This window comes from Panulirus ornatus, chromosome 19 (genome assembly GCF_036320965.1).
Source record: "Panulirus ornatus isolate Po-2019 chromosome 19, ASM3632096v1, whole genome shotgun sequence".
NCBI classification, from domain to species: domain Eukaryota; kingdom Metazoa; phylum Arthropoda; class Malacostraca; order Decapoda; family Palinuridae; genus Panulirus; species Panulirus ornatus.
In genome coordinates, this window is record NC_092242.1 from 69,553,106 (window position 1) to 69,578,805 (window position 25,700).

Consider the following 25,700-nt stretch of genomic DNA (forward strand, 5'->3'; position numbering starts at 1 on the left):
TTAATGGTGATTCTCGTTTTATTCGTTAATAATGATTATCTTATTACAGAAGGTTGTCAGGACTTCGATATAGCAATGTTATTAAGCTATAGCTTAATACACAGCTACAGTTTAAAGCTTGAGACTTGTAAACGCCATATGGGAGATTTGATCACCGTCGTAAGTTTTATCTTTAAAATGACGGCTGTACATTAATGCTGACACCGTAAGAATCTTAATATCCCATTACGATAAAACAGCAAGGAGCAGCTGGGGTTAGTTGTGAGCCGGTTGTATTGTCGAGGATTAAAACTTAGGCCCCTGAGATGCTTGGCTCGTGAGAGAGTGAGTTTGTGTGAGCAATTACGTATTTGTAGTGTACATGGAGAGAGTCTTACGCTCGAGGAGCCCCATCTCATATTTAAACTTTTGCATTCCTTCCACATTTAGTGTCTCATAGCTAAGTTTATTCCATTTTTCCACTACTCATATATCAAAAGTATTTCTCTACATCTTTTCTTGCTTATTTTCGTGTCAATAGCCTCTGATTTTTCTATATCTGCATCTTTCGAAGAATTCTTCGCTGTCTACGCCATCAAGCTAATTCAAAAATTAAAATTTTTTTATCAAGCCTTTCCATGTATTTTTTCTTTCTTAATTCAGGTACCATCTATAATTTCTGCTTTCCTCTGGACCTGCTCTATTAGTTTTTACTGCTTCTTTAAGTGTTGTGACCAAACTTGAGAAGCATATTCTAGTTTTGGCCTAATGTAGGATGTGGACGGCTTCCTGAATATTTCCTTATCCCAATATTTGATCTCTATTTTAATATTTGCCAGCACTCACATTTTCCCCTTTACTATTCTTCTAACGTGAGACTCTGGCAACAGGTTAGGGACGATGTCATCTCTCAAGATTATTTTACAACTCAGTGCGTCCTTTTTCTCTATAGAAGTAGTCTGTCCCTTATGCCTTCTGGAAGGTCGAGTCTCTTTATTAGCCTTCTTTGTGGCACAGTGTCAGATGCTCTTCAGCAGTCCAGATGCAGATTATCCACACAGCCTCCTCTTTTGTCTACGACAGAGCAGAAGTATGAGGTTCGCTACTTATGATCTCCTTTCCCTTCCACCATGCTGTCTCTCATGTAATTTCTTCCATGCAGGAAGTCATCCATTTACTTTCTGATTACCTTCACTAGCCTCTTATACACCTCTCATTACCGAGACTGGATTGTAGTTCAGCACCTCCTCCCGGTCTCCTTTCTTAATGGACAGGTATGACGTCTTCCAGTCTCTTAGCCCTCTGTCTTATTCCGTCGACATCTTGAACATTTCCTGCGGCTCGTCAAGCGTATCTACGTATATACATCTTCAACACATACCATGGAATTTCATTACGACCATGAGCCTTTTGGGAGGTAAAAGCTCTCTAGTATTTGCTTGTGTCTATTCTTAATATTTCAGTTTTTTTTAATGTCCTCTCCCCTCTTCATCACACTGATGTTGAGGCTATAGTGTCTTCCACTGTAGAAACACTTTTGAGAGTGTCATTCAAACCCTCGCTCATCCTTACGTCATCCTTATATAACTTTCCCCTCAGACTGTGTGCGTGTGTGTGTGTGTGTGTGTGTGTGTGTGTTAACCGTCACGACTTACCCACTTCAGGACAACAGCGTAGACTGTGTAACAGATCCTTTCTTTCTGCCTTCGTCATTATTCAAACGTTATTTCCTCTTGCCTACAGGTTAGTGACAGAGGGAAACCATGACATCAGAGCTGGCCGGTGGTAGCAGTGTATCAGAGGTAAGTTGCCTTAAGCATGAGGTTGGTAACAGTGTTGCGACCAAGTGACGTGATTGACTTAGAGAAGTAGTCGAACATGAGAACTTTCTAAGTAAACACGTGTGTGTGTGGGGGGGGGGGGGGGGGCTGAACCGTTTATGTTTGGGTGTATTAGTCAGGGAGGTCACTCAGAAGGTCACTCAGGAGGTCTCTCGGGAGGTCAATCTTTAAAAGAACACGGGAAGTCTTTTATTTCCCACTGCTGTGGTGTCTGGCTGAGCGAACGAACACATCTCCGGCAGGGTTTAGAGTTGTAGAGTGTATGCATGATTGTATGTCAGGTGTACAAAGCAGTATGTGTGTGTGTGTGTGTGTGTGTGTGTGTGTGTGTTAGGTGTGATGAGTAGTGTGTGTGTGTGTGTGTGTGTGTGTGTGTCAAGTGTGGGGAACAAGGTGTGTCAGCAAGTGTGGAGAGCAATGTGTGTCAGCAAGTGTGGAGACCAGTGTGTATGTCATCAGGTGTGAAGTGTGTGTGTGTGTGTGTGTGTGTGTGTGTGTGTGTGTGTGTGTGTGTGTGTGTGTGTGTCAGCAGATGGAGGAAGAAAGGAGGGCAGACGGTCACAAACATTCCAGCTACTCCTCACAGCAAGTCTCCCCTATCTACACACTGGGAGGCATTACACCCTCACCCCTACATCACACTCCGGGAGATATAGCACCTTCCTCTCCCACCCTGACACCCACACCAATCATGCCTGGAGTGTTACAAATATACTGTCGTAAATCGCGGTTTGTTGTGGACGCTGATGATTTCTAATGTCCGCGAATATATCGTAATGACGAGAGTAACCTGCTGCCCTCATAACCTTAAGTATCAGGCGCACGTCTCCATCCAGAGGCAAGACCGATTCAATTTGTTACACTTCAAGGTCGTCTGTTCCTCCCTGCGGACTAGGACTAGATGATAATCTACTTTCGTTTGTATGACTCGCAGAGACTTGACCAGATTTGTGAAGACTGTCATAGGCTAGCCAGGGACGTGAGGTGTTGACTCACTCTCTCCACGGTATGAAATTAATGTAGACTTCAAGGTCTTGAGCAAGACGGTATGACATTTGCTTACGACGTGCGACCATTAGGCATTATGAAGGGGTCTTGATCTGATTTTTAAAGGTGATGTTAAAGGCCACATCATCATGCCCAAAGGGTCGCAACTTTCTGCTCAAAGGACTAAGGACTTCTCCACTTGACATATCGTAGAGGAAGCATCCCAGCTTTTTTTTTTTTTTTTTTTAAATAAACAGAGATGAAAAAAGAGCCGAAAGGCAAAAGTTCCTGCAAAGGTAGTTTCATCGACTTAACTCTACTACACAGACCGTAAACGCATTTGACTGAACGGAATTTTGACAACTGGGAGAGTCGAAAAAAATGTTTAGAGAATATATAAGTCAAAGAAAAAGTTAAGAATTCGTCAAGAATAAAATTAAAGGAAAAGATTCTTCCTCACCTCAGTGACAATATGAAGGCCATTAATCGAGCTGACATCTTTAGAGTTCAGCTTTTAGACGAATTATGTCATTGCATGCGATTCCCAGATGGAAATTTCGACACAGGGATTTCTGCGACACGTGGAGAAATGAAATATTGATACTCTGTTATCCAGGGGATTATGTGGATTCCATTTTTCTGAATTCTTGCCCTCTCGTCCTTACTGAGGTAGAGTTAGGACCAGACAGACGGCTGAACCTTTAAGGAAAATTCCTCGCCTTAGCTCCTTCTGTTCCTACTCGTAGAATGTGAGGATATTTAGAGTAACGCCCCTGGTCCACACCTCCAAACTCTGTTCCATTCTTAACCTCTCACTCTCATCTCCATACCAGCCATGTTCATTTTACTAATTCCCAGGTTCTTCATCTTCCCTCATCTTCGCTCTTTCATATCTCCCGTTTATCTCTTACTCCTTTCTGTACCATTATCTTCACTCCATCCAAATTCCGGCTCTATGTACCAACTGCATCAAGGACATGTTCCATCTCACCGATCGTCTGTCTCACACAGCCGTACACACGCTCACTACCCGGCATATTACCATGCTTCCTAAGGTTGTTCACCTAAGAGTCATATTTCTTTAAAATTATCCTATTAATCCTCTTCTTCCGTTTTAACGATGCTGCTTCTTTACTCCCCTTCTACAGTTTCCTTCCCTTTCCTCCTCTTTTCTTCTCATGATTTTCCTGTATCATAGCCCTCTTTCTTGTCCTTGTCCTCCCTTATCTTTCATACGGGTCTTCCCTTTCTTATCTCCTCACCTCCATTTACTCCTGTCTCTCCTCATGTTGCTCATGTCTCTGCTCACATTACCCATGTTTCCCCTAAGGTTACTCATGTCTCCCCTCATGCTACTCAGGTCTCCACTGCTTGGTCACACGCCCGCCACCCTTAAACCTTGTCTCCCCTCGTCTATCACTCGGGGTCTCTCCTAATCACCCCCTTGCCACTCATCTAGACTGTCTCCTCTCATCTGCTACTTGGGTGTCCCCTCTCTTAATCACTCCTTTGGGACCCTCCACCCTTGTCTCCCCTCATGTCACTCGCGTCTCCCCTCCATTAATCACTCCTCTGCCATCTTCCAATCTTGTCTCCCCTCATCTTTCACTCGTGTCTCCCCTCTCTTGATCACTTCCCTGCCCCCATGTACCTCATTCACATTCTCTTCTAGGTTTGTCCCATTTCTACCTCCGTGTTGTTCTGTTCGTTTCTTTCGTTATCTAATTACACTAGATGACTGCTAGTGCGACCATCAACCTTACCTCTTTTCAGAAAACTTTGATAATTTCAACAGGAAAATTATTTCAGCTAATGTACTTAAGTCACATGGGTGGCGGGAGAAAGAGAAAAAAAATAATGGCTTTAAGTGGAGGTTTAACGACACAGATTAACGCTCGATCTTGAAAAGCGAGAGAAAAAAACTCAAAATATTTATGAAAATTTCGTCAAGGATTTATTCACGCTTTCATTTCCAAAGTAATTCACTTGCTGGCAGAATAAGGACAGGCAAGGCAAAGAGCTGTCACTGGTGATGACCACTGGTTGAAGACGCCATCATCTGAATGGAAAAAAGACACCACCATTCAATAAGGCGTCCAGGTCCGACGCTGGGACGTTGGTACACACACACACACACACACACACACACACACACACACACACACACACACACACACACACACACACACACACACACAGCAAGATAAAGGACGACACAAGCGGCTGGTGGAGCACGACTCGATCACGATCCAGCCATGACCTACCCACTGCTCATTATCAGCTTAACGTTTTCGTCTGAGCAAATGACTCGACGAGAAATTCACTCGCATTTTATGAAGGAATAACTGCTGGTTGGTCGCTCCTTCATCAGGGTAGGTCAGAGTGCGGGGGCGACGAAATAATGGGGAAGCCAAGGGTCGTTACTGTCAAGACGGAACGAGGCCATTATCCCTTCGAGATGGGACGATTTCAGAACACTGTGACCCGTCTGTGATTTTGATGCTGGCTAGGGGGTCTGTGTTGGATCGTCTTTCGGGGCAAAGTTGGTTGATATGAACTCCTTTATCCAATCATTTTCACATATTGTTCTCAGTGCGACCCATCAGCTCTCTCTCTCTCTCTCTCTCTCTCTCTCTCTCTCTCTCTCTCTCTCTCTCTCTCTCTCTCTCTCTCTCTCTCTCTCTCTCTCTCTATCTATCTATCTATCTATCTATCTACCTATCTATCTCTAGTTTATGTAATCACACTAAGCACATAAACTATATCTCCCTTGCCGAATTATCATATACCTCCAACAGTAAAAATCATGAATAGGGGTAAAATCTCTCAGGAAAAATCAAAGGAAAAGTAAAGAATCTGTAACACATCAGGAACCAGTTTATCATTATTATTATCATTATTATTATTATTAATAATATTATTATTATTATTATTATTATTATTATTATTATTATTATTATTATCATTATTATTATTATTAATAATAATAATATTATTATTATTATTATTATTATTATTATTATAATTATTATCATTATTATTATTACTATTATTTTCATACATATTCACCATCTCCCGCATAGCGAGTCGGCGCTGAGAACAGAGGACTGAGCCTTAGAGGGAATATCCACACTTGACCCCTTCTCTGTCCTTCTCTTGGAAAAATTAAAACGGGAGGGAGGATTTCCAGCCCCCCGCTCCCTCCCCTTTTAGTCGCCTTCTTCGACACGCAGGGAATACGTGGGAAGTATATATATATATATATATATATATATATATATATATATATATATATATATATATATATATATATATATATATATATATATATATATATAATTATTATTATTATTATTATTATTATTATTATCATAATCACTGTCATTATCTTATCATCATTATCATTATCATAATTATCATTATTCTTCAGCATGTTTATGTGTCACAGGTGTTGACCTTTGCTTCGATCAAGGTTAGAGAAAGTTTGTTTCATCGCTACATTAACAATGATCAATTGTCCGTTTGTTATGTATAATGTCGACACCAAAAGCTGTTGTCATGTTTGGTAACTATTACTCTGACTTTCCCTGCAATGACACAACTTGATGCAACGTGATCAGCTGGTCAGCGACTAATCAAAAGCTTTAATAATATTTGTCCGTGAATGCTTTCACGTCCTAAACATTTACAACACACAGTAAGTGAATGCTCTTCTCTCTCTCTCTCTCTCTCTCTCTAGCATGTAAATTCTGCATGTAACAGAGGAGGCGACTGTAACGCCTGCGGTGGGTTTGAGGCGAAATACAGTACTTGTGTTGCCTACTGTTAATCGTGTCTTTGGTCCTATTTTCAACCACTCTAACTAACTATTAAATATTTCCAAATGTGGATAATCATCTTAAAGCAAAATTGTTTCGCCTCATTTGAAGTACAATGTTTTTCACGAGTTTATATCCATTTTTGCGAGTGAAATCAGTGAAGTCTAGCGTTGAATAGCGGCTTAGATGGATATTGATAAAGCCTTTGTTGTATTGGAGCGTTTTTATCAAATTATCACTCAACCATCTCTCCTCTGATTATGTACCATCTGAATCCCGTCCACAACAATGAAATTGCATTCATATTTCTGCTTTCTCAAAGTTCCTCTTTCATCTCAAGACTTCGATCATGATTCTTGAACTGATTCCTCATTTCTTTTTCTCCTTCAGTTGTGTTAACTTCTGGTTTTGCTTTTTAACAGCTTCTTTAACTATATTTTATCTAAAATATGTTGATCAAAGTTAATAGTGGATAACAGCCGTACACACACTCGAAATTGGTACATGTAACGGTACACCTTTAGCACCACTGACCTGACTTGCAGGTGTCGGGTCAAAGGCCGGCCTAGGAGAGCGGGTGACGAACACTTTTATTCCGTAAATTCGTAAAATTTATACAGCTGTTTACATAATTAATACAACATTATTTTTGGTCTCTGACACCTCTCGCTGTACTGTAGTGTGATAATTGGATGAAGTCTGAGCGAAATTTGGAAACGTACTTTACGTGTTGACTTTGGAGATATGGTGGAGGCGTTAAAGGCTATCTGGGCGATGAAGCTGGTAATGATTACAACGATAATAAAGATAATGATATCCGGATGGTTGAGATGATAAATGAGAAGAAAGTTAAAGAGAGAAATAGAGAATTTCCAGGCTCAAAAGGGATCCTTCTTGTAAACATAGTTTACACGCATTTGCTGTAGCTTGCATGGCTCTTTTTCTTCCCCGTCCGAGTATCAACCACATCATTAAGATGAAATCAGGCCCTTCAGTCTACCGAGACATCCTCGGCAGCTTCGACTGCACAGGAAGGATACTGACTCAATACTACTCATGTTACGCAGTCGGAATCATCCAGTGTCGTTCCTCGTTGACACGAGGAGAAACGTCCTCAGTCCCCCTGAAACACCAGCAGTGTTTAATGCAAGTAATATCACTTGACTCTGCAGGCACCGAATATGAAATTAGATGGGAGTTCCACCCTCCATCTTCCTCATCTTGTATCACTGTGTCGAGTGTGGTTCTGACTGAGCAAAAAACGTGGAAACGTTTAAGGAACCCTTTGAGGGTCAATTCTTCATGACCTTCCTCATGTCAGTCTGTCTCACTGCGTCAAGTATATATATATATATATATATATATATATATATATATATATATATATATATATATATATATATATATATATATATAAATGGGCATGTTTGAAGGAATAGTGGTTCCAACAATGCTATATGGTTGCAAGGCATGGGCTGTAGATAGAGTTGTGCGGAGGAGGATGGATGTGTTGGAAATGAGATGTTTGAGGACAATTTGTGGTGTGAGGTGGTTTGATCGAGTAAGTAATGAAAGGGTAAGAGAGACGTGTGGTAATAAAAAGAGTGTGATTGAGAGAGCAGAGGAGGGTGTTTTGAAATGGTTTGGTCACATGGAGAGAATGAATGAGGAAAGATTGACAAAGAGGATATATGTGTCAGAGGTGGAAGGAACGAGGAGAAGTGGGAGACCAAATTGGAGGTGGAAGGATGGAGTGAAAAAGATTTTGAGCGATCGTGGCCTGAACATGCAGAAGAGTGTAAGGCGAGCAAGGAATAGAGTGAATTGGAACGATGTGGTATTTCGGGGTCGACGTGCTGTCAATGGATTGAACCAGGGCATGTGAAGCGTCTTGGGTAAATCATGGAAAGTTTTGTGGGGCCTGGATGTGGAAAGGGAGCTGTGGTTTCGGTGCATTACACATGACAGCTGGAGACTGAGTGTGAACGAATGTGGCCTTTGTTGTCTTTTCCTTGCGCTACCTCGCGCACATGCGGAGGGAGGGGGTTGTCATTTCATGTGTGGCGGGGTGGCGACGGGAATGAATAAAGGCAGCAAGTATGAATTATGTACATGTATATATGTATATGTCTGTGTATGTATATATATATGCATACGTTGAAATGTATAGGTATTTATATGTGCGTGTGTGGACATGTATGTATATACAAGTGTATGTGGGTTGGTTGGGCCATTCTTTCGTCTGTTTCATTGCGCTACCTCGCGAACGCGGGAGACAGCGACAAAGTATATACATATATATATATATATATATATATATATATATATATATATATATATATATATATATATATATATATATACATATATATATACATATATATATACATATATATACATAAATATACATATATATATATATATATATATATATATATATATATATATATATATATATATATATATATACATATACATATATATATATATATATATATATATATATATATATATATATATATATATATATATATATATATATATATACATATATATATATATATATATATATATATATATATATGTGACAGCTAGAGACTGAGTGTGAACGAATGGGGCCTTTGTTGTCTTTTCCTAGCGTTTCTTCGCACACATGAGGGGGAGGGGGATGTTATTCCATGTGTGGCGAGGTGGCGATGGGAATGAATAAAGGCAGACAGTGTGAATTGTGTGCATGTGTATATATGTATGTGTCTGTGTGTGTATATATATGTGTACATTGAGATGTATAGGTATGTATATTTGCGTGTGTGGACGTGTATGTACATACATGTGTATGGGGGTGGGTTTGGCCATTTCTTTCGTCTGTTTCCTTGCGCTACCTCGCAAACGCGGGAGACAGCGACAAAGCAAAATAATAATTAAATAGATAAATATATATATATATATATATATATATATATATATATATATATATATTTGTGTGTGTGTGTGTGTGTGTGTGTGTGTGTGTGTGTGTGTGTGTGTGTGTAGATAGATAGATAGATAGACAGATAGCTGTATATACACAGACAGATAACATTTCACACGAAACAGATTCAATACAAACAATAGGTAAAGGTTGCCTATAAAGGCAACGGTGGTAATTACATGTAAGTAATTACTTGCAGGTGATTAATGGAACACTGTTATGGCTGGCAAAATATAGCATTAATTGTAAATAGTCAGTTGAATAATCTATTGACCATTATGCATCAGGAGACAGAAACCGAATATATATAGAGAGAATATCATCAACAGCATTGAGATGGTTGCCTATTGGCCCAGCTGCCTGGTGTATCACCTGTGTCAGCTGTTGGTTTCCGAGCTAAACTTGGAGTCAAGGCTGGGAATTAATGTTTGATGAGGAAAAAAGAAAGTTGATTAAATAACACACTAAAGTTGATAGGCATGATATGGCTTTTAATAGAAAAAGTCAAAGGAATAATCTCAAGCATGTTTCCAGAGAGAAACCGATATCTCTGCTACACTGTTAACATCGAGAGAGAGAGAGAGAGAGAGAGAGAGAGAGAGAGAGAGAGAGAGAGAGAGAGAGGATACATCAAACACATGATATATAGTTACAGGATAGTTAGTTATGAAAGTTGCAAATATTAACATCTAGTAAGGCTTCAAAAATACAAGTCCGCCAAACCATTTTGCACACCTCGGTAAACCTACGAGATACATCTTTACACATTGTAATAGTCATTTGTTCCACCACTTTAATATACTCTGCCAAACAACCTTCAGGACGGGAGAGTGAAAGATTTGTGTTTGAAAAGGGGACGCAGGAAAAAGAAGGTAGGGATAGAGAAAGAGATGGATAACCGAGGATGGCTTTGAAAGAAGTAGGAAAATAGCAAAATGAAAGAAAAGGGAAAATTTAGGAAAGGGTAAAAAGATCTGGGGAAATGATGGAGGCTGTTGGAATGGGTATGGAGGAGAGACTGGGGTGAGAAATAGATGAATGGTAGCAAGAATGGGAGAGACGGAAAGAAAAAGAAGTAAAGGGAGAGTGAGGCGAGAAAAACGAGGAGTTGAGAGATGTATGGTACTGATGAGATGCAGGTAAGGAAAAACTGCGACGAAGGACAAATTACAAGATGAATAAGAAAAGAAAACATAGGTACGTTCAGAGCCAATGAGGGAGAGAGGTAGAGAAACGGAGTGTAGGTGGTCACACACACACACACACACAGAGCAAAAAAATAACATCTGCATAGATCTTAGTATGAGTAATTCTTCCTTAAGTAGAATTTCCTCAGCTTTTCTCGGAAGCTTCGTTACTCTTTCGCTTCTGCGTGACGCAGCTGTGAAGACCTGACCCTTCGAAGTATATAAGACGTGATGGATCGTTAGAATCGTTTTGACATCTGCAGATGTCTAACACCATTGCTTAGTCCAGAGAGTTGTAAGATGCAGTGTTATAGTAGTAGGCACACGGCAGTACAACAGATTTATAAAGGAGCCCTTTTTGTGAAACCGTATCTAATATATTGTCTATACAGTTTTATTGAGGGAAGGGATAATGTCATTTTTTTCCTTATGTTTCCATGTTTCCTTCTAGGAAATAAATATAGAGAAGCGGGAGGGTCTCAAGACCCGATAATATAGTATCATATCTGGTTACAAATCTTTAGCCTCGTGAACACTAGCCCCTCTGTTGCCACGCTCGGGGATAAACAGTTACGATCTACTTTAGCTACCGATACTCATCTGGTCAAGTGCCTCTCCACAACAGCCGCTTTCACCCCACTTAACGAACCTTTGCTCAACCCCAACATGGCGCTCCCTGACTCGCTGATGTTTGTTCATGTTGAGGTCTAGCTCAGCGCCGTTGGAGGGAGATGACCCGCACTGTGAAACCAAACCATTTACGACGTTTGTAAAACAACAGACAGTCTGTCATGCACCGAATGGCCGCCCCTCTAGTGGCAGTGTTGCCGTCAAGGGGATGAAGTCTCAGTAAAGTCTCCGGTTAGTATAAGAGATGAGGTAAGTACGATTAACTGAAATTCCTTTGAGAATGAGGAGACATGGGTCATATACACTGTGAGAAGGTGTGTGGTTTTAAGATTATCCTTCACACCTTCCTACCAACGGGGGTAGAGGAAACTCAAGCACTGGGTAATACCGGGGGGAGAGAGAGAGAGAGAGAGAGAGAGAGAGAGAGAGAGAGAGAGAGAGAGAGAGAGAGAGAGAGAGAGAGAGAGATATGACGATTATACTAACACACTTTTATAACTACTAAGGTGTGTGTTTGTTGATCTCATTGTTTCCAACGATATTAGGTATTAGATGAGACAGTCTTTCTATACTTCATGCTTTTCAAAAACGAAAAAGAAGAAATTTGCAGTTCATTTTCCGCTATTTTGCCGATAGCCTGACGAGAATACTGTGTGCTCCCACCTCATCCTGTGGGCTGTGGCGTAGGAGACATAGGACACAGCAGGTCCAGGGAGTGGGCCTCAGCGACAAACTAACAAGTCATACAGCAAGGCAATTAATTGTTGGTAAAGACAGAGCAATATTCACACAAGCCACATACCAGGTGAACCTGTTTACAAAGGTTGAGTAACAAAGAATGAATTATACTGCAGAGTATGCAACGAAGAACTATTTTTTAAGTAGGTAAAGTTAGGATATTTTTAAAGCACAACTGTAGACCATCGTAAGAGATAAAATGCTTACCACATATTTTTGATGTTTAGTCTGGATTTGTCTGCAAATATCCACTAATCTTACAACGGTCAAGTAAGTACGTGTTGCTGTAGAGTATGAGCCTACTTTTCCGAATAAAGTTTTCATTCTGGCGGAGGAAGTGAGAGTGTTGGTGTGCGTGTGTGGGAAGGACAGATAAAAAGGGACATGATGGTTGAGTGTGTATTCTTTTTTTTTGTGTGTGTTTTTGATTATTAGAATATTCATTGTCTATATAAATGTAGACAAAGCATTTCAGTATAACTCACTTAAAAAGCAGTAGAAATTGGATGGTAAAGTATTGATGTTATGTATGTGAATGTTTGTTTATGTAGGGGATAAGGTGTTATATGTCATTGTTTGTTTATATATATATATATATATATATATATATATATATATATATATATATATATATATATATATATATATATATATATGTATATATATATGTATATATATATATGTATATGTATATATGTATATATATATATATTATATATTGAGAGGGTGAAGGCATGTACAGAGCATCAGATTGGGGAAGAGCACTGTGGTTTCAGAAGTGGTAGAGGATGTGTGGATCAGGTGTTTGCTTTGAAGAATGTATGTGAGAAATACTTAGAAAAGGAAATGGATTTGTATGTAGCATTTATGGATCTGGAGAAGGCATATGATAGAGTTGATAGAGATGCTCTGTGGAAGGTATTAAGAATATATGGTGTGGGAGGAAAGTTGTTAGAAGCAGTGAAAAGTTTTTATCGAGGATGTAAGGCATGTGTACGTGTAGGAAGAGAGGAAAGTGATTGGTTCTCAGTGAATGTAGGTTTGCGGCAGGGGTGTGTGATGTCTCCATGGTTGTTTAATTTGTTTATGGATGGGGTTGTTAGGGAGGTAAATGCAAGAGTTTTGGAAAGAGGGGCAAGTATGAAGTCTGTTGGGGATGAGAGAGATTGGGAAGTGAGTCAGTTGTTGTTCGCTGATGATACAGCGCTGGTGGCTGATTCATGTGAGAAACTGCAGAAGCTGGTGACTGAGTTTGGTAAAGTGTGTGTAAGAAGAAAGTTAAGAGTAAATGTGAATAAGAGCAAGGTTATTAGGTACAGTAGGGTTGAGGGTCAAGTCAATTGGGAGGTGAGTTTGAATGGAGAAAAACTGGAGGAAGTGAAGTGTTTTAGATATCTGGGAGTGGATCTGGCAGCGGATGGAACCATGGAAGCGGAAGTGGATCATAGGGTGGGGGAGGGGGCGAAAATTCTGGGGGCCTTGAAGAATGTGTGGAAGTCGAGAACATTATCTCGGAAAGCAAAAATGGGTATGTTTGAAGGAATAGTGGTTCCAACAATGTTGTATGGTTGCGAGGCGTGGGCTATGGATAGAGTTGTGCGCAGGAGGATGGATGTGCTGGAAATGAGATGTTTGAGGACAATGTGTGGTGTGAGGTGGTTTGATCGAGTGAGTAACGTAAGGGTAAGAGAGATGTGTGGAAATAAAAAGAGCGTGGTTGAGAGAGCAGAAGAGGGTGTTTTGAAGTGGTTTGGGCACATGGAGAGGATGAGTGAGGAAAGATTGACCAAGAGGATATATGTGTCGGAGGTGGAGGGAGCAAGGAGAAGACGGAGACCAAATTGGAGGTGGAAAGATGGAGTGAAAAAGATTTTGTGTGATCGGGGCCTGAACATGCAGGAGGGTGAAAGGAGGGCAAGGAATAGAGTGAATTGGAGCGATGTGGTATACCGGGGTTGACGTGCTGTCAGTGGATTGAATCAAGGCATGTGAAGCGTCTGGGGTAAACCATGGAAAGCTGTGTAGGTATGTATATTTGCGTGTGTGGACGTATGTATATACATGTGTATGGGGGGGGGTTGGGCCATTTCTTTCCTTTCGTCTGTTTCCTTGCGCTACCTCGCAAACGCGGGAGACAGCGACAAAGTATAAAATATATATATATATATATATATATATATATATATATATATATATATATATATATATATATATATACATATATATATATATATATTATCCCTGGGGATAGGGGAGAAAGAATACTTCCCACGTATTCCCTGCGTGTCGTAGAAGGCGACTAAAAGGGGAGGGAGCGGGTGGCTGGAAATCCTCCCCTCTCGTTTTTTTTTTTAATTTTCCAAAAGAAGGAACAGAGAAGGGGGCCAGGTGAGGATATTCCCTCTAAGGCCCAGTCCTCTGTTCATAGCGCTACCTCGCTAATGCGGGAAATGGCGAATAGTGCGAAAGAAAAAAAAGAATATATATATATATATATATATATATATATATATATATATATATATATATATTGGAAAGGATCACAATTTTGCGCGTGATCAAGATATTCCTATATTCCTAGATATTCCTATTTATATATTTATATATTTATATATATATATATATATATATATATATATATATATATATATATATATATATATATATATATTGTACAAAGGCAAAGGGGATAAGAGTGAGTGCTCAAATTACAGAGGTATAAGTTTGTTGAGTATTCCTGGTAAATTATATGGGAGGATATTGATTGAGAAGGTGAAGGCATGTACAGAGCATCAGATTGGGGAAGAGCAGTGTGGTTTCAGAAGTGATGGAGGATGTGTGGATCAGGTGTTTGCTTTGAAGAATGTATGTGAGAAATACTTAGAAAAGCAAAGGGATTTGTATGTAGCATTTATGGATCTGGAGAAGGCGTATGATAGAGTTGATAGAGATGCTCTGTGGAAGGTATTAAGAATATATGGTGTGGGAGGCAAGTTGTCAGAAGCAGTGAAAAGTTTTTATCGAGGATGTAAGGCATGTGTACGTGTAGGAAGAGAGGAAAGTGATTGGTTCTCAGTGAATGTAGGTTTGCGGCAGGGGTGTGTGATGTCTCCATGGTTGTTTAATTTGTTTATGGATGGGGTTGTTAGGGAGGTGAATGCAAGAGTTTTGGAAAGAAGGACAAGTATGAAGTCTGTTGGGGATGAGAGAGCTTGGGAAGTGAGTCAGTTGTTGTTCGCTGATGATACAGCGCTGATGGCTGATTCATGTGAGAAACTGCAGAAGCTGGTGACTGAGTTTGGTAAAGTGTGTGAAAGAAGAAAGTTAAGAGTAAATGTGAATAAGAGCAAGGTTATTAGGTACAGTAGGGGTGAGGGTCAAGTCAATTGGGAGGTAAGTTTGAATGGAGAAAAACTGGAGGAAGTAAAGTGTTTTAGATATCTGGGAGTGGATCTGGCAGCGGATGGAACCATGGAAGCGGAAGTGAATCATAAGGTGGGGGAGGGGGCGAAAATCCTGGGAGCCTTGAAGAATGTGTGGAAGTCGAGAACATTATCTCGGAAAGCAAAAATGAGTATGTTTGAAGGAATAGTGGTTCCAACAATGTTGTATGGTTGAGAGGCGTGGGCTATGGATAGAGTTGTGCGCAGGAGGGTGGATGTGCTGGAAATGAGATGTTTGAGGACAATGTGTTGTGTGAGGTGGTTTGATCGAGTGAGTAATGTAAGGGTAAGAGAGATGTGTGGAAATAAAAAGAGCGTGGTTGAGAGAGCAGAAGAGGGTGTTTTGAAATGGTTTGGGCACATGGAGAGAATGAGTGAGGAAAGATTGACCAAGAGGATATATGTGTCGGAGGTGGAGGGATCGAGGAGAAGTGGGAGACCAAATTGGAGGTGGAAAGATGGAGTGAAAAAGATTTTGTGTGATCGGGGCCTGAACATGCAGGAGAGTGAAAGGAGGGCAAGGAATAGAGTGAATTGGATCGATGTGGTATACCGGGGTTGACGTGCTGTCAGTGGATTGAATCAGGGCATGTGAAGCGTCTGGGGTAAACCATGGAAAGTTGTGTGGGGCCTGGATGTGGAAAGGGAGCTGTGGTTTCGGGCACTATTACATGACAGCTAGAGACTGAGTGTGAACGAATAGGGGCCTTTGTTGTCTTTTCCTAGCGCTACCTCGCACACATGAGGGGGGAGGGGGATGTTATTCCATGTGTGGCGGGGTGGCGATGGGAATGAATAAAGGCAGACAGTGTGAATTGTGTGCATGTGTATATATGTATGTGTCTGTGTGTGTATATATATGTATACATTGAGATGTATAGGTATGTATATTTGCGTGTGTGGACGTGTATGTATATACATGTGTATGGGGGTGGGTTGGGCCATTTCTTTTTTCTGTTTCCTTGCGCTATCTCGCAAACGCGGGAGACAGCGACAAAGCAAGATAAATAAATAAATAAATAAATAAATGAATATATAAATATATATATATATATATATATATATATATATATATATATATATATACATATATATATATATATATATATATATATATATATATATATATATATATATATATATATATATATATATATATATATATATATATATATATTGTGAAGTAAGAAATTAAAACCTTTAATGAATAGGGAAAAAATGAATCAGTAGCATATAGTAACATACAGTAATATATAGTAATATAAAGTAATGTATAGTAACATACAGTAATATATAGTAATATAAAGTAATGTATAGTAATATAAAGTAATGTATACTAACATACAGTAATATATAGTAATATAAAGTAATATATAGCAATATAAAGTAATGTATAGTAACATACAGTAATATATAGTAATATAAAGTAATATATAGTAATATAAAGTAATGTATAGTAACATACAGTAATATATAGTAATATAAAGTAATATATAGTAATATAAAGTAATGTATAGTAACATACAGTAATGTATAGTAATATAAAGTAATATATAGAAATATAAAAGTAATGTATAGTAACATACAGTAATATATAGTAATATAAAGTAATGTATAGTAACATACAGTAATATATAGTAATATAAAGTAATATATAGTAACATACAGTAATATATAGTAATATAAAGTAATGTATAGTAACATAAAGTAATGTATAGTAACATACAATAATATATATTAACATAAAGTAATGTATAGTAACATACAGTAATGTATAGTAATATAAAGTAATGTATAGTAACATACAGTAATATATAGTAACAAAAGAGTAATATATAGTAACATATAACAATATAAAGTTCTATCACGATTTCAAAATTTCTATCCTGAAGGTTTATTTTTCTTCACGCTTAGTTATATCTCATACTACACCTGTTTATTATGACTGTCAAACATGTGACCCTTAACAAGGTCAACAGTTTTATTCACAGTTTATTGCAACGAACACTTATTCCAGCCTTTTAATATGTCTTTTCTTTCATGTTTATGGATGAAATAATGGCTTAACAAGCTTATAAAGTTTATGCAAAATGATAAGTTTTTATCAAAGGCGATATGCCTCCTGCATAAACTGACCCCGTCGGCAAACGTCTGGCTGCTGCTTCCTTTAACTTCTGTATAGGCACCAACCACGCGAGGAGTCACCGTTATGGCACCTTGTTCTCTCTCTCACGACGAAGGTGTGGAGTTCTCTTCGGTGTTTGTCTAATCTTTTTCCTGCATCGTTTTCGCTACCTTTATGAGTTGGGTCTGCAGACACCCAAGGTTTACATAATTATTCCACCTGTATTTCTTTTTTGTCACTATTCATCCAAGATGGTCATCGAAATACACAGAATTTAAAGTGTTTTTTATAAGCTAGTCTCTCGTTAATTATAGTCTTGGCAGATCACTAATGGGAAACGTTCTTTTATGCATGCCATTCTTTCATAGACAAGAGAGAGAGAAAAAAAAGACAAATTGTTACTTACACCTCAGAAACTTGGAGGAACGGATATTGATAATGACAAGGTGTTTTTCTTTTTCTCAAGGGAAACATGAATGACGTATTCAAGCGTCATAGGGATCAGTGAAGTTTGAAGAAGACATATTCAGTATTTCATATTTCACATTATGTGTCTGATTAGAAATTCACGATAAAACATGTGATAGATAGTGTGTATATATATATATATATATATATATATATATATATATATATATATATATATATATATATATATACATATATATATATATATATATATATATATATATATATATATATATATATATATATATATATATATATATATATATATATATATATATATATATTTTTTATTTTTTTCAAACTTCGCCATTTCCCGCGTTAGTGAGGTAGCGTTAAGAACAGAGGACTGGGCCTTTGAGGGAATATCCTCACCTGGCCCCCTTCTCTGTTCCCTCTTTTGGAAAAAAAAAAACGAGATGGGAGGATTTCCAGCCCCCCGCTCGCTCCCCTTTTAGTCGCCTTCTACGACACGCAGGGAATACGTGGGAAGTATTCTTTCTCCCCTATCCCCAGGGATAATATATATATATATATATATATATATATATATATATATGTGTGTGTGTGTGTGTGTGTGTGTGTGTTTGTCCTGGTCTCATTTTCTGTTGTAACAATGATATCATTTAGGTAAGTAAATGACAGAATATTAAATCTTGCTTTAAACTAAACAAGAAAATCCATTTCTGTCCCTTAATACCTAATCACTTTGCAAGGAACATTAGTCGTACAACTACGAAACAGCCAGTTATCACCAATTTCCTCAGTCAAGACACTAGATTCATCTGTGTTCACTGCTAAAGTTAAGAGAGAACAGTAGTGAGGAAATCCCATCCGCTGGGTACAACTGTGACAGATGGAAGTTGTAAGGGATACACTTTCGTGGGTTTCCTCCCTCAGTGCAAGGTCCCTCTGTTTAAGATTCAAGGCTGATACAGTAGAAGCGAGAATGAGACATCATAAGACAAGGGCCCCTGTGAGAGTATGATAACGGTCTTTGGATGGCACCAGATTAACAGATGGAAGTCTTACAAGAGAATTTGTAATGCTTGAACCTAAGCTGATTAACAACCCTCGTTCTTAGTGCTGGGTAGATCAAAGTCATTCACCGACGGAAGGAAAGGCAGCGTTGATGAGGAACCACTCTGCTAAGATGAAATGAAACTCTTAAGGAGTTTATATTATAATAACCCAAGAGAAAATAACTTACAGGTAACAAACGAAAAGATTTTTAATTCTGGTGTTTGTGAGAGTATCATGGATGATGATAACATGTGAGAGTATCATGGATGATGATAACATGTGAGAGTATCATGGATGATGATAACATGTGAGAGTATCATGGATGATGATAACATGTGAGAGTATCATGGATGATGATAACATGTGAGAGTATCATGGATGATGATAACATGTGAGAGTATCATGGATGATGATAACATGTGAGAGTATCATGGATGATGATAACATGTGAGAGTATCATGGATGATGATAACATGTGAGAGTATCATGGATGATGATAACATGTGAGAGTATCATGGATGATGATAACATGTGAGAGTATCATGGATGATGATAACATGTGAGAGTATCATGGATGATGATAACAAGTGAGAGTATCATGGATGATGATAACATGTGAGAGTATCATGGATGATGATAACATGTGAGAGTATCATGGATGATGATAACATGTGAGAGTATCATGGATGATGATAACATGTGAGAGTATCATGGATGATGATAACATGTGAGAGTATCATGGATGATGATAACATGTGAGAGTATCATGGTTGATGATAACATATGAGAGTATCATGGATGATGATAACATGTGAGAGTATCATGGATGATGATAACATGTGAGAGTATCATGGTTGATGATAACATGTGAGAGTATCATGGATGATGATAACATGTGAGAGTATCATGGATGATGATAACATGTGAGAGTATCATGGATGATGATAACATGTGAGAGTATCATGGATGATGATAACATGTGAGAGTATCATGGTTGATGATAACATGTGAGAGTATCATGGATGATGATAACATGTGAGAGTATCATGGATGATGATAACATGTGAGAGTATCATGGATGATGATAACATGTGAGAGTATCATGGATGATGATAACATGTGAGAGTATCATGGATGATGATAACATGTGAGAGTATCATGGTTGATGATAACATGTGAGAGTATCATGGATGATGATAACATGTGAGAGTATCATGGATGATGATAACATGTGAGAGTATCATGGATGATGATAACATGTGAGAGTATCATGGATGATGATAACATGTGAGAGTATCATGGATGATGATAACATGTGAGAGTATCATGGATGATGATTACTTTCACACTCTCTTCATTAACATGTCTAGCTTGTCCAGCTACTACCTCCACCACCATCTTCCCTTCCTCCACCTCAGGCTCCCCTCCCGAAACTCCATCTCACCGTTTCAACTCCACGCGCCTCCCTTCAGCTCTTGCTTTCCTGAGCCCCTTCTTTCTGCTTATCGTGCTTGTTGGTCGCAAGCTTACAGATGTACTGCGTATGTCGGCCTGCAGCAAGCACCAGTCCAGCTGTTAGTATTCAGATCTCACGCACCTCAGCAGCTGGTTGTGTTGCACGACCGATGCAACTGATGTTATTCAGACGTCAACTACCTCGAGGAGCAGTTGATTGTCCTGTTCTCGTGCTGCTCCCATAAATGCCTCCGGAGGCCGGCCAGCTTAAGCAAAATGCGAGACGAGGAAACTGGATTTCTTAGGTCCGTATTTCTTTCCTCCAAGTATTACTCGAGTTCATCATCACCGTGAAGTTGGTGGCTTGCACTTCCCAACAATAGAGAGAGACCGTGTGTGTGTTTTCGATTGTCTCTGAGAAACAAGTGGTTTGTACTCAGTATAATGAGACGATGTCATTCGCTAACCTAGTTTACGTTCTCCTGTAATCTAGTCCAGGATTTGTACTTCTTTTTTCTTTATGTTCCATTAACTCCAGGAGGACAAACAGCGGCATGGTCGAATTTTATTTTGTTTTTCAGCGCGCTTCAGCCTCTACCAGTGCTCTGAAATTCAGTAATATACTTTTCTTCCCACAAAATGGCTTTTAAAACTAAAAATCAGACCAGAAATAGCATAGGGTAGTAAGGTTTCACATGATTCCCCAAATGGACGGTCATCATGGAGTATTTTTCCATAAGAGTCTTCAGGTCGGATGATTGTGACACACGAAGGATGGCTTCTTCAAATGAGAAAGTATTTTAACAGTGAGGATGTTGGGGAAACTGGAGAATAGTATTGGTTTGTATTTCTCTTGCCAATCTGTTTGTGTCTTTGTTTATTGGTATTTCTCTATAAGCTCTCTCTCTCTCCTCTCTCTTCTCTCTCTCTCTCTCCGATCTCAATCCTCAACTCGTCTCTCTCTCTCTCTCTCATCCTCTCTCTCCCTCATCTCTCTCTCTCGTCTCTTCAGTATGAGAAAACTCTCTCCCGTGGGCTTGGACGTACGTAGAGTGGCTTTGTAAAGGCCGATAATTTCGATTTGTCATGAGCTCCTTCGATGCCTGTTTCTAAGAGAGAGAGAGAGAGAGAGAGAGAGAGAGAGGAGAGAGAGAGAGAGAGAGAGGCTGGGAGATAGAATGAACTCACTGAGGGACGTACTTGGGGATAAATAATTATAGACACAGACTGGCTGGGCGAATGACATAAACAGTTGTAGAGACACAGAGGAGACGACTGAGTGAGTGTCAGGGAGGAGGGAACCAGAGCACCTGCCGCTGCACCTGATGTGTTGCGAGTGTCAGGCGGTATGACGGAGACCTGGCGGGAATTACTACCTGAAAGATATGGAAGACATTGTTCCTCCTGCAGGGAACTGACTGTACAGGGTTTTTCCTCGGAAGTGTGTGTGTGTGTGTGTGTGTGTGTGTGTGTGTGTGTGTGTGTGTTTTACCTTTTATATTTACGGGTATTTCTGTTCTGAGAAACGGGTTTCTCTTTTGTTTTCTGGACCAGTTCGTCTTTATTTGCATGTACAAGCCTTCCATAACGTCCTTTTCCTCCAGGGTTCGCAGTACTATTGAGTAGCTAGTCATGAGACAGACTATTTCTGCCCATGTCTTTACATCAACTCCTGAATGTCTGGCTTCGATCAGGAGCGAAGGAGACATTCTAAAGAAGGAGAAACAAAAAAAAAAAAAAAAAGAGTTGGGTATAAGAAGTGCCTATTCGTCATCTAGATGCGATGGTTTCTTTATGTCGAAGTTCCTCAGAGCATGTATTAACGCCGGCATCCGTGTCTTGTACCGTCTCACACTGCACAGAATCCTTAAAGAGTCTTTGAAGAACGTTCCACACTCGATTACGTCCTATTAAATGATGAAGTCGTCAACCGGAGCCTTGAGAAATTAGGCAATCTAAATGCGAAAAGAAGAACCTCTCCTGGTTTACTGATTAGGCTGTGGCGGATGAAATTGTCCTTAGTGGAGAGAGAGAGATTAAACTAGCGTAGGCGAGCTACAGGCTCACGAGGAACATTGCCCAGGAAATGTTGATAAACTGAGTTTAAGGAATGTGTGGGGCAGACCAGTCTATAACGGCGCTGCTAGTGGGATTATTGAATTATGGATGCATGGTAGACCAGACCATAAGGAAGGGGCTGGATGGAATGGTTTGAGTGTATATCCGACGAAGAGAAAAAGAGGATTTCTTGTAGTTTCAAACATAGACACTTTGAGAAACACTTTTTTAACCGTACGGCTGAGGAAGAACAACACACCTGATGCGAAAGGATCAGTAGCAGCATCATAGACAGTCACAGCGGAGGAAATGTCCCGTTCATCTGTTTTGCTGACCAAAAGACGAATAGCTGTGAATACAGTGCCAACATTGGAAGAAGAGATGAGTGAAGGTGGTCATTGCTGTAAAGAAGTATTCTTCAAAACGAGCTGTAGCAACCATTATAACGTAAAAGGGAGAGCAACGTCCTCAAAACCTGCCACAGTTGAAGAGTATGAAGTAAAGTTAAGAATGAAGAGTGGAAGGCGAAGCGTGAACAACAGCCTCAGGGCCTGAGACTTTAGAGGCGCCTCCAAGACATTAACCGAGAAAGCGTCAGGCGACAACATCAACACCCGACACTGAGGTGGGAGTCTCGGGAACATCAGAGAGAAAGTGTTATCAACAGCTTCAAGGACTGACACCATGAAGCAGTCCCGCGAATATTAATAGGAGAGCGTCAGTAACAGCATCAAGGCCTGGCTCTTGTAGAGGGAGGCTCAGGAACACGACGTTCATCGCTGCACCAAGAGCGTCTGTCCTTTGAAGGTTCCGTGGTTACTTACGGTAGATGTAGGCTGAAAGATGATTGCACGGGGAACTGCTGTGTCCGGAGCAGGGACCTGGGAAATGGCTGAACATGAGGGAAATATTTCACACTAGAAGGAATGTCGTAAAGTTAAACACAAAACTGAGAACAAACAAGGGATGAGAGGGCAGGAATAGCGAGAGATGTGTCTAAGTGTTCGAATGTAGCTGGGGAAACTAAACGAAAAAGTGCAATATATAAAGAAAGGGAAATTATTAGCAGAATTGAAGGATAAAAATGCTTAATGGAAAGAGTAAATGAACTGGGGAAGAGTTAAAGCTACCACTGAAGGAGAGAAAACATTTTATGAGTAAAGGGTGTTAGGCTAGAAAGAAAAAGAGGAGAGTGTGAGAAAGAAAGGAAATATTGTGGAGAAAAAGAGTAATAAGGATTAAGGCAAAGAGAGGTGTACCATAACACGGGAGTGAGAAGTAAGCAAATAGGAAGTGCCAAATGATGGAGACTGGGGATAGGCAAGTAAGAAGGGCAAAGTTAGTTTCGGGGCTCAACAGGAACATCTGGAAGAACCACATAGCAATGATGTTCTTATGTAATTGCCCGGAGTGAATTAGACCACGGAAATGTGATGTGCAGCATTATATCTTAATGTACACAAGTAGATATGTGACAGTGGGTAAGGCGATAAGAATCAGAGAAAATATAGAATATAAGTCAGTGAAAATCCTCAAGAAATCAGCAACATAAATTAGATTAACTTTGTCTTACTTTAGGTGTTATTTGAAAAATATGTGAATGTTATGGCGTCATTTGCATTCATTCGCAGGGTGCTTTGTTCGTTTGACTGTGCCTGCTGTGTTGCTGCGTGTTTACATCCTTCCAACAGAATCTCCCAGTATGGTGGATGAAAGATGACGACAATATCGTTGGTATGTTTCGACTGTAATACAGGAAATTATGGTCAATCTCGTCCCGAAGATGGAGTAAAGTGAGGCTTGTCGTAGATTCTGTTAAAGTGTTAGTAGTGTTTAAACTACTCTTACCCCACATTTCCTGTGGTCATCATAGATCTCGCTTCTGTCGATTTATTTGTTATTTGTGGGATATAGTAGTTGGAGCGAGATGATGAATAGACAAGGAAAAAGTACCAAAGGAGGAGAGTTGGTAAGTATGTAAGGGGAGTTACAGGTGGGAGGGAATTGGCTAGGAGACAAGAAGACCCATAGGGAGGGATATGATAAGTAGACCAAGAGACAGTACCAGAGGGAGGGAGTTGGTAAGTAGACCAAGAGGCAGTACCAGAGGAAGGGAGCTGAAGGTGGAGGGAAGCGACTGAGGCATGATGGTGGATGCACAATATGTGTTGGCAGCTGGTGGGAGGACTAACTTCATTACCCTCTTTTCTCTTAACACAGAACCTCTTCCCCATTATCTTTATATTTTACTGTACTGTATTGGATCTCTCTCTCTCTCTCTCTCTCTCTCTCTCTCTCTCTCTCTCTCTCTCTCTCTCTCTCTCTCTCTCTCTCTCTCTCTCTCTCTCTCTCTCTCTCTCTCTCTCTCTCTCTCTCTCTCTCTCTCTCTCTCTCTCTCTCTCTCTCTCTCTCTCTCTCTCTCTCTCTCTCTCTCTCTCTCTCTCTCTCTCTCTCTCTCTCTCTCTCATCTCTCTCTCTCTCTCTCTCTCTCTCTCTCTCTCTCTCTCTCTCTCTCTCTCTCTCTCTCTCTCTCTCTCTCTCTCTCTCTCTCTCTCTCTCTCTCTCTCTCTCTCTCTCTCTCTCTCTCTCTCTCTCTCTCTCTCTCTCTCTCTCTCCTCTCTCTCTCTCTCTCTCTCTCTCTCTCTCTCTCTCTCTCTCTCTCTCTCTCTCTCTCTCTCTCTCTCTCTCTCTCTCTCCTATAACTTCCCTTTTTGCTCTTTGATTCCTCATGTGTTTACCATCAACCCTGATGTAGTTCTGTTACTAGTTTTATTCTGAAAGAGAATTTTTTTCATGGGCTAAATATGCATTATAGTTGCCTTTAATGCACACAAATGAGACACTATGTTATATCTATTGATAATGTTTTCCCCGCCAAACAGCCTAGAGCTAAAAACAAAGCTGAGTTAAAATCTTTATTTGACTCTTGTATTGTGTCAATATCGCCGCGTTATCGTAATGCATATGGAAAAAGAAGATA

General features: G+C 39.7%; 1 protein-coding gene across 11 annotated transcripts in view; it reads left to right on the forward strand.

The window, feature by feature from the left end:
* LOC139755660 (FMRFamide receptor-like) overlaps positions 1-25,700 on the forward strand; it is a 786,605-nt gene that overhangs the window by 80,721 nt on the left and 680,184 nt on the right. For 8 of the 11 annotated variants that reach the window (XM_071674303.1, XM_071674305.1, XM_071674296.1 and 5 more), the window contains one exon: positions 1,723-1,781. The exons of the other annotated variants lie outside the window; for them this stretch is intronic. The gene's annotated coding sequence lies outside the window, so the exon portion shown is untranslated. The remainder of the gene's footprint in view (positions 1-1,722; positions 1,782-25,700) is intronic. 11 annotated transcript variants of the gene reach the window in all.